At 39.7% G+C, this 9,479-nt stretch overlaps 1 non-coding gene across 1 annotated transcript; it reads right to left on the reverse strand.

The window, feature by feature from the left end:
* Positions 1–8,486: 8,486 nt before the first annotated feature.
* Positions 8,487–8,593, reverse strand: LOC140858306 (small nucleolar RNA R71). The gene has a single exon (XR_012141872.1). It is a non-coding gene; the product is annotated as a small nucleolar RNA R71 (small nucleolar RNA).
* Positions 8,594–9,479: the final 886 nt, after the last annotated feature.

The following is a 9,479-nucleotide window of genomic DNA, read 5'->3' on the forward strand; positions in this document are numbered from 1 at the left end:
AATGGATCTATAAAAGAAAAATTGATTCAAATAGTCAGATAAAGATCTATAAAACAAAGCTACTAGCGAAAGATTATAGTCAACGTGAAGGTATTGACTATCAGAAAACTTTTTCGTCAGTGACCATACTGAAATCCATCTAGACTTTGCTTGCTGTTGCAGCTTACTACGATTACGAAATCTGATAGATAGACGTGAAAACTATCTTCCTAAATAAATATTTTGAGAAAGATATCTATATTAAGCAGTTTGTGGGTTTCACATCCAGTGATAGTGATCACAAAATTTGCGAGCTGAAAAAGTTCATTTATGGACTTAAGCAAGTATCTCAGAGTTGGAACACCCACTTTAATGATGTGATCAAATCATTTAATTTCATCAAAAATGAGAAGGAGCCTTGTGTATATAAAAAGGTCAGTGGAAGTGTTGTCATATTTCTCGTATTGTACATGGACAACATCCTCCTAATTAGGAATGATATTCCTATACTGACTTCGGTCAAGATATGATTGTCGAAGGAATTCTTCATGAAAGACTTAGGAGAAACTTCTTACATTCTTGGTACAAAAATTTATAGGGATAGATCTAAGAGAATGATAGAACTTTTTCAAAAAATATATATAGAGGAGGTGCGGAAGAGGTTCAGTATGGAAAACTCCAAAAGAAATCTTTTGCCCCTTAGACATGGCGTCTACCTCTCCAAGAAGATGTGTCTTGTCATACTTAAGGAGATCTAATGCATGAGCAAGATCTCTTATACTTCAGCTATAGGAAGTCTCATATACGTCATGCTGTGTACTCGATCTGATATAGCACTTGTCGTGAGTGTCACGAGCAGATATCAATCGAATCTAGATGAGGAGCACTGGATTGTAGTAAAGAACATCCTTAAGTACTTGAAAAAGATTAAGGATTGTTCTTGATCTTTGGTGGGATTCAGAGCTGAAAGTAAAAAGATACACCGATTCAAACTTCATATCTGATGTCGATGATAGAAAGTCTACATCGAGATGTATTTTTTTATGTAATGATGGATCGATTAGTTGAAAAAATTCCAAACAGCTGGTCATTGCTGATTCGACCAAGGAAGATGAATACATCGCTGCCTCTGAAGCTACTAAGGAAGCATATTAGTACAAGAAGTTCATTGTGGAGCTAGATGTGATGCCATCGAATGTCATTGCATTGTACTGTGATAACAATAATGCCATAGCACTCGCTAAGGAGTCCAGATCTTATCAGAAATCCAAGCATATAGAGTGGTGGTTCCATATCATATGCGACTACCTTGAGAAGAAGTTCATCGAGGTACAGAGAGTTGGAATGTGACAGACCCACTGATGAAGTCTCTTAGCCAGTAGAAGATCGAAACTCCCCTTGAAAAGATGCATCTTAGGTATATGGCCAATTGACTTTAGGTCAAGTGAGAGTTTGTTAGATATGTATCCTAGAAGCTAATTGTTGACAGACACATTATATATTTTCAGAACCTTTTCTTATACTTGTAAAATTTTATTATTAATAAAAGATATTTTTATTTCTAATCATATTTATGTGTCCATGATTTATCCTAGAAATTAACAAAAATGATATTATATATTTTCAAGATATTGAAAATTTGAGACATATATTATTAGTGGTTAGTTTTTAAATACTCCCGATCATAGAATCATCATGGAGGACAGTGACCAATCCATTTAAAATTGATGCATGGATCACTTTCCTTATGGACAGACGAGTCTTGAGTCTACAGTGTGGTGACACTGGGATAAGAGTGCAAGTGGTTATTAGAGAATAACTTGTACTGAGTGTGACCAACATGAGAAACTACTTGGATGTCTACTCACTCATCAGTGATCTTCTCGATGCTGCAGTGATGCGAGTGGTCCTTTGACCTGTGATGTCATTGGCTATTCACAGTGAGGCTACTAAGTTTGACTATATATTCTCATGGTCCCTAGCCATTCAGATCCTTGTTGTGTATGTTGGCTACAGTAGGTTTAAGTTCGCTGTTAGAGTAGGATGCACCTAGATGGAATCTATCGATCTTGGTAGAAAAGGAGAAGTCCTATGTGATTAGTAAGACTGAGTTTAGGAAGTCTTCGATCGAAGCAAGTGTGAATACTAGAAAAAAATTTTCATGAGATTCATAAATGAACTTGAGTCGAGTCAATCCGACATATGACTGACAATAGGGTTTGACAAGTTCTCCATGACCTTCGTTAAGTCGGGACTCACGATGGAGGGACTGAATCATACGGTAACTACACCTATGAGTTTATATTTTTTTATTCTACTAGATTGCCACTACATGCTGCTAGGTATCACTGATGAATTGTGAGAACTCACTAAGATTATTTTCGAATCAACGATCCTTATTGGAGTGAGCTAGAATTATTCCGATCCATCGAAAGGAGTTTCGATGATACAGTGATAGAGATCACAGTATGTCTCACTACCAGACAGAATAGAACTTGAGAGATCACACACAAAAGAATTTTGATCCGATCAACGGTTTGGATCAAATTTGAATTATCAATGTATTGATGGTTTGAATTTGAAAATTACTAATTTGTAAGTGTTGCAGGTTCAATAACTGCTAATTGTTAGCACAAGGACTAATTGTAAGCGTTGTGATTTAATTAAGACTGATTAAATTATGGATCAAATCCTAATTAATTTAAATTAAATTAAATTTAATTAGATTTGATTTAATTTAATGCTAATTGGGTTCAATTATCTAAATCAGATTTGGATTTCAAGCCTGATTGGATCAAGTTTGACAGCCTTTCAAATTTGATTCGATTTGGGCTCATTCTGGATCCGATTAGAATCCAACCTGAATCAAATTGATCGTAACCCTTAGAGCCTAGGTTCTCTGGGCTTCTTTGTCCATCTGGCTAACCAAAAAGAGGAGTGGGTGGTGATTTTTCTCACTATTTTTGTATGCACACGTGTGAAGGGGTATAGAGAGATGGTTTCTTGATGTTTCTTGGTTAGTGTTGATGCAAAAATCCACCGACGTCGGAGAAGCTGGAGACGAGAGAGTCGCGGTCATCGCTGGAACCTGCAAAGAAAGTCTAAATTGGAGTTGGAGGTGCTCCGACAAGACCCTCCGACGCTCAAGTCAGTTCTATACCTCAACAAGAATAGAGTGCTCGAATGAAAATTTTAGCAGAGTTTTTAGATAGAGATTAGAGCTTAAAGAATAACATATCTGGGGGTCTCCTTTTTATAGGTGGAGGGCGTAACAGATTGATAGCGACGTCTGTAACTACCTGATGGTGGGTCGTTCGGGGCCATGAGGAGTTTGTTACAGAGAGTAGTGGAGTGGAGTCGTGGCCATCGCCGTGGCCTGCCACGTGGAGCCTGTTATGGAGAGTGGAGTGATGTTCATTGTCATGACTTGCCAGAGCATGATGGAGCCATGTGGGATCCATTATAGGAAGCGGAGCAGAGTCGCGGCCATTACTGTGGCCTGCCAGGGAGTTCAGGCCTGTCAGTCGAAACTCGATTGGGGTGTCTGGTGGAGAGGGGTAGCTCTCCGTCTGAGAGGAGCTCGGATGTTGCTGGCAAGCTTTCTATCGTTGGATGACTTGGGTGCTAGTACTGCAGGCAAAGGTCATCTACTGTAGAAGCTCGATCAGGGGCTTTCTATGGACGAAGTTCAGTTTCACGCAAAATCCGACAGAAGGTCGACCGGCAGTGGATGTCGGATGGCACTGGAGAGGTTCACCCACTGGAGGGGTTCGGCTGCTGGAGCCCGTGCGTCGTAGGAGTTCGTCCGAAATCTGTCTGCTATAGAAGTTTGGTCGGAGTCTGGTTCCCGTAGAAGTCCGAATGGGGATCATTTGTTGAGGAAGCTCGGCCGAAGCCTGCCTGCAATAGAAGTCAAGAAGGAATTCGTTCACAAGGGAAGCTCGGGTGGAGGCTTACAGTAGAAATCCGACGCGGATCGCTCGTAGTAGAAATTTGAAGTAGACCGCTTGTAGTAGTAGCTCGGAGTAGATCGCTTGTAGCAGAAGCTCGGAGTAGATCGCTTGTAGCAGAAGCTCGATGTAGATCGCTTGTGGTGGGAGCTCGAAGTCTGGCCCTTGTAAGAATTCGGATGAGGTCTACCTGCAATGGGAGCTCAGGGCTGAAGTCCGACTTTCGTAGGAGTTCGGACGAAGTCTACCTGCAGTAGGAGTTCGGAGAAGAAGTCCGACTCCCGTAGGAGCCCGGATGAAACCCAAAAGGCGGTCGACCGTCGTAGAAACTTGGATGGAGCCCATCCGTCATGGAGATCTACTATTGGGAAAGTTCGGCCACTGATGAATTGACGTAGTTCTGGAAGAAATTCAGATTGAAGTCGATCGAATCCTGTCGGAAAAGATTCGAAAGGGGTCCGAAGAACGGTTGACCTTTGTAGGAGATCGATCGATGGTAGAATCCAGAGAGCACTTGGAGCAGCCTGATGGACAACCGAAGAAGCTTATCGCTAGAGAAGTCCGGGAGATGCGGTAGGAGTTCGTCCGTCGGGGGAACCCGATCGACACTCGTAGAAGAAGCTGTGGGAGTTTATCCGTCAGCAGAACTTGGGAATATTGCGAAAGCTCGACCGTCGGAGAGGTTCGGAAAGATGTCGCCTAAGGTTGGACATCGGCAGAGTCCCAGGAGGGTCACTCCTGGTACGAACTTCAACTGGGAGCGTATTTTATACCCAACACCAGTCTCCCGACTTCCGAATTCGAGTTTCGAATGAAGGAAGTATAGAGAAATTTTTACAGCCGAAGTTGCCTCCTTGAATTCTGCACATGACCGCCCTCAAATATCCTAGCATTTAATGCGCACATGCCAGAGTCTTTTCAAATCGGGGCGATCCGAAGAGACTTTTTGGAACTTCCACTGGAGCGTTGCTCTAGGTACGATGCAATAATGGCCTTGCCAGCTGTCAGTCGCTTTTAGCCACCTGCTGTGGTGAGTAGGACACGTGGCGAACATGGGTCGGCCTGGGGAGATCCACGATCATGACTGTGCCAGACCCTGTTGCCTATTTAAACCCACTCCTTCCCTCCAGGGACTTCACTTTGCCTGAGAGTCCAGTCGGTGCCTTTCTTCTATCTGAGAGTTCTGCCGCCCATCGGCGCCCTTTTCGACCCTAAGCATTCTTTGCGTCAATCCCCATCATCTCCACCAGCTCCCCGCCTACGTCGGGTGATGTATTGCATTTTTATAGTAATTATTATTATTAGTTTTTAATGATTTTGATGAAATTGGTATAATAATTAACTAAATAAATGTAAGAATCTGATATGTTTTATGTCAATTGCAGGTAATTGAGCCAGGTCACACCTAATTGGGCTTAACCATATTTTAAAGGTCAAATTAAGTGAAATTGGTTGAGTCCGATTCAGCAGGGTTTGTCATCCGGAGTCATCAGATCTTGCATCAAAATCAGAGTCCACCTCAAAGCAGAATAACCAAATCAAGATATCAATGGACCACACACCTTATCCTTTTTGGCATCATCAGTCAGAAAAGAAACTAGAGGTGCAGGAAATAAATCAAGCAGTTAATCTCTCCCATCTAGTCAACCAATCTAAATTCTGGATATTTTGGTGTGAGGACCCCTAAAAGGCAAGCTACAGGATTCCAAATTGAGCAAGATTAGATCCTACAGAATTTTGACAGAAGCAAGAAAGGAACATAATTTACAAAATTGAATTTGGATTTCAGATAAGGTGGCTACAGTAGGTTGAAGTTGGTAACAATATTGGACACAACAAGAAACACCCGATACACCCAGATTCTTCTTAGTGTTTCTTGGCACAAAGATCTGATATGGCAACCAATTTTGGGTGGCAAAGAGCTATCTTGGAAAGAATTAAATGAAAGAAAATCAGAGTCCAAACTAATTCTGCATGAGGAGCAAACTTAGAAAGAATTGGAACCAATTCTTGGAAAACTTGATTTGGGCAGCCGAAACCTTACTTTGTTTTGCAGATTTTGTGGACCTAAGAAGAAAGAAATTCTTCTTCTCTAATTAACCATGTCTCCTTTCCTTCTTTTACTATGGAAATCATAATAAAATCAGAAAATTTAGGCAGCATAAGGAGTAGATGACTGGTGGTTGCTTAAAGCCTATCCAAAGGAGGAGAGATCTATACCAAATAGAAAGAATGATATATAGAATAAAATCATGAAAAAAATACCACCTTAACCCTAGCCCTAACCTTATTTAAGGATCAAAAAATACCAGCAAAAGGGAGAGGAGAATCATCTTTGAAAGCTAGAAATCAAGCAAGGAGAGTTTGGAGTATCTGGAAGATTTGAAGAGAGGATTCATTCGGCTCTGCAATTCCTTCAGAGTTTTTAATTCTTTCTCTTGTTTACTTTGAATTTATTTTCTAGAACTCATTGTTAGGATGATTTTGGAGTTTTATTCAAGTAAACTTGAGTTTGATTTTGATATGATGAAAAGCTAAATTTCTAGCTAGGGTACCTGATGTAGCTTGGATTTAATTTCAATTCCAGAATCTTGTATTAATTTTCTTTGTTAATGCAATTGTTTGTTATTTGCACTTAATGCTTTTAAGTATTATTATCTTTGGTACTTGATTGATTTCGATTTATAATTAGTACTGGGAAGGAAGATTATAAATTGGAGTTAATAACAAACATCATCGGAATAATAATTGGAGCGGGAGCAGAAGATTTGACCTGTGGGATCTTGAAAATAATCACTGTACTTATTGTACTAATTGAAATCTATTTTACTATTGGAAGATAGATTATAGGTTTTAATTAGTATATTTAATAAGACTCGGAAGAGATTATTAAATAATTTAAGATTATTTATCCTTGCATTAATAATTAAATTTGGATTATTAATCGAAATAGCTGAAATTGATAATTGGTCCAAGTAAAATCAGATATATCCTAGTGCTTTATCAATCGAATTTTGATTCAGCTTTCATTGAGTTCTTTAGAGTTAATTTTATTTTCCACTGTCATTCAGTTTCGATCGTTTAGATATTAATAAAATTAGCATTCATTTTTGGTAATTAAACTCAGTCCTCGTCGGAATGATCTCTTATTTATCATTATATTACTTGAGCAATTTCGTGCACTTGCGAAATAGGCTATCAAGTTTTTGGCACCGTTGTCGGGGACTGGTGCTTTAATATCAAGAATAGTTGATTTTACTAGTAATCTAGATATTTAAAAAAAAATCACTGACATTTCATAATGCTTAACTAATATAGTATAATAAAAAATATTAAAAAAAAAATCAAACTTGATGGGACATCTTGTTTCTTTGCATTGCATCTCCATAATTAACTTTAAGGATACTTAACCCATTAATCAGATAAGGTGGGGATTTGATCACCTTTTCTTAGCCCAAAAATCACATCCTTCATCCTGCATAACCTAGACCTTAATCTAAAATAAATTAAACGTTGGCCCTAGGATATTCGAGCTCAATAGGACAAGAAAGCCCTAAAGTTAGATCGGGTTCGAATTGATTAATTGCTCGGTGTCTAAGGCAAGTGGTTTAAGAAGATGGTTTTCAATTGGTTTCATTGTCTGACCTGGCCAACTCAGTTGGTGTCTAAGGAAAGCAACAAGCAGGGGACCTCCCACATCTTACACTTACCTGGCCGAGACAGTTAGTCAGTTTTGGGCTTGGAGTGCTTGAAGGCGATCTTGGAACAGTTAGGAGCTGTCTAGATCTAGGTTAACCCTAGGATAGAAAATCAATTTTGTGCTAACTTGTTTGCCATTAAAATTTAAACCTAATTAAAACACTCTTCTCTTTCATCTCTAGATTTAGGACTCCTTAGGACTCATCTCTAGAACTCTTTTTTCTCTCTTTCCTCTTCTCTCTTCTCTTAAAAAAAAAAAAAGGATAATAATCTTTCAAAATTATAACTTGAAAAAGAGAATCGGGTCGACTTGTGAGAATTGAATCAAACCCCATTTCAAGTCAAGAAATTGAATGCACTTGTAAACAAAACATTAAAGCAGTCAGAGAAGGGAAGAAATCTGAGGCAAAAGTAGATCCAAAAATGGCTGAAGATCCAAGGAGAGAAGTAATCCTAGTAGGGAATAATGAGGTTGCTAGAGAGGCAAACCCTAGGGCACTGCGGGATTATGCCATGCCTACCATGAATGGAGCTTCATCTAGCATCATAAGACCACCTGTGCAAGCAAACAACTTTGAGATCAAGCCTGCTTTGATCCAAATGATCCAGACAGCAGTTCAGTTTGGAGGATTGCCCAATGATGACCCTAATGCGCACATTGCAAACTTTTTGGAGATATGTGATACCCTTAAGCATAATGGAGTGTCAGATGATGCAATTCGACTAAGATTGTTCCCGTTTTCACTTAGAGACAAAGCTAAAGTATGATTACAGTCTCTTCCTGCTGGCTCGATCACCACTTGGAATGACTTAGCATAAAAATTTTTGGCAAAATTCTTTCCACCTGCTAAGACTGCCAAGTTGAGGACTGACATCCAAATCTTCGTGCAATTCGATATGGAGACCTTATATGAAGCCTGAGAAAGGTTCAAAGATTTGCTTAGGAGATGTCCACACCATGGGCTGCCTAAATGGTTGGTTGTGCAAACCTTCTACAATGGGCTGAACAACCATACCAGAATTAATATTGATGCTGCTGCTGGAGGTTCATTGATGGGGAAGTCGCTTGATGAGGCCTATGATCTTTTGGAGAAAATGGCCAACAACAATTACCAATGGCCCAATGAGAGAAACATGGCGAGGAGACCTGCTGGGGATCATGAGATAGACGCTATTACTGCACTCAATGCAAAGGTAGACACTCTTTTCAAAAAATTAGATCATTTGTCTATTAATGCTGTCAATACTTGTGTGCAGACCTGTGAGATGTGTACTGGGCAACATGCTACTCGAGATTGCCCGATTGACAGCTCATTCATGCCTCCAGTACAAGAACAAGTGCAATATGTGGCAAACCAAGGCAACAGAACAATCCATACTCAAACACCTACATGCCTGCCTGGAAGAACCATCCAAATTTTTTCTGGGAAAATCAACAGCAACAACAGAATTATCAAAATAGAGGACAACCTGATTTTCTACAGCAAGAAAAGAAGTCTAACCTAGAAGAATTGGTTGCAACTCTCACCAAGGCCACTACTGATTTCATGGGTGAAACTAAGGTAAACTTTCAAAACCAGCAAGCTGCCATTAAAAACTTGAAAATACAAATGGGACAGTTGGCCAACATGGTAGCTAACAGAACTCAAGGGTCATTGCCTAGCAATACTGAAACGAACCCGAAGGAGCATGTGAAGACAATTACTTTGAGGAGTGGAAAACAACTAGGGGAACAACAAGGGAAAGAGCCTGTTAAAGAACAAGTAAAGGAACAAGCAAAGAGCCAGTAAAGCCCTACAATCCACCAGTTCCTTTTCCTTAAAGGCTCAAGCAAAGTAAAGATGACAAGAA

Source organism: Elaeis guineensis, chromosome 5 (genome assembly GCF_000442705.2).
Source record: "Elaeis guineensis isolate ETL-2024a chromosome 5, EG11, whole genome shotgun sequence".
NCBI lineage: Eukaryota > Viridiplantae > Streptophyta > Magnoliopsida > Arecales > Arecaceae > Elaeis > Elaeis guineensis.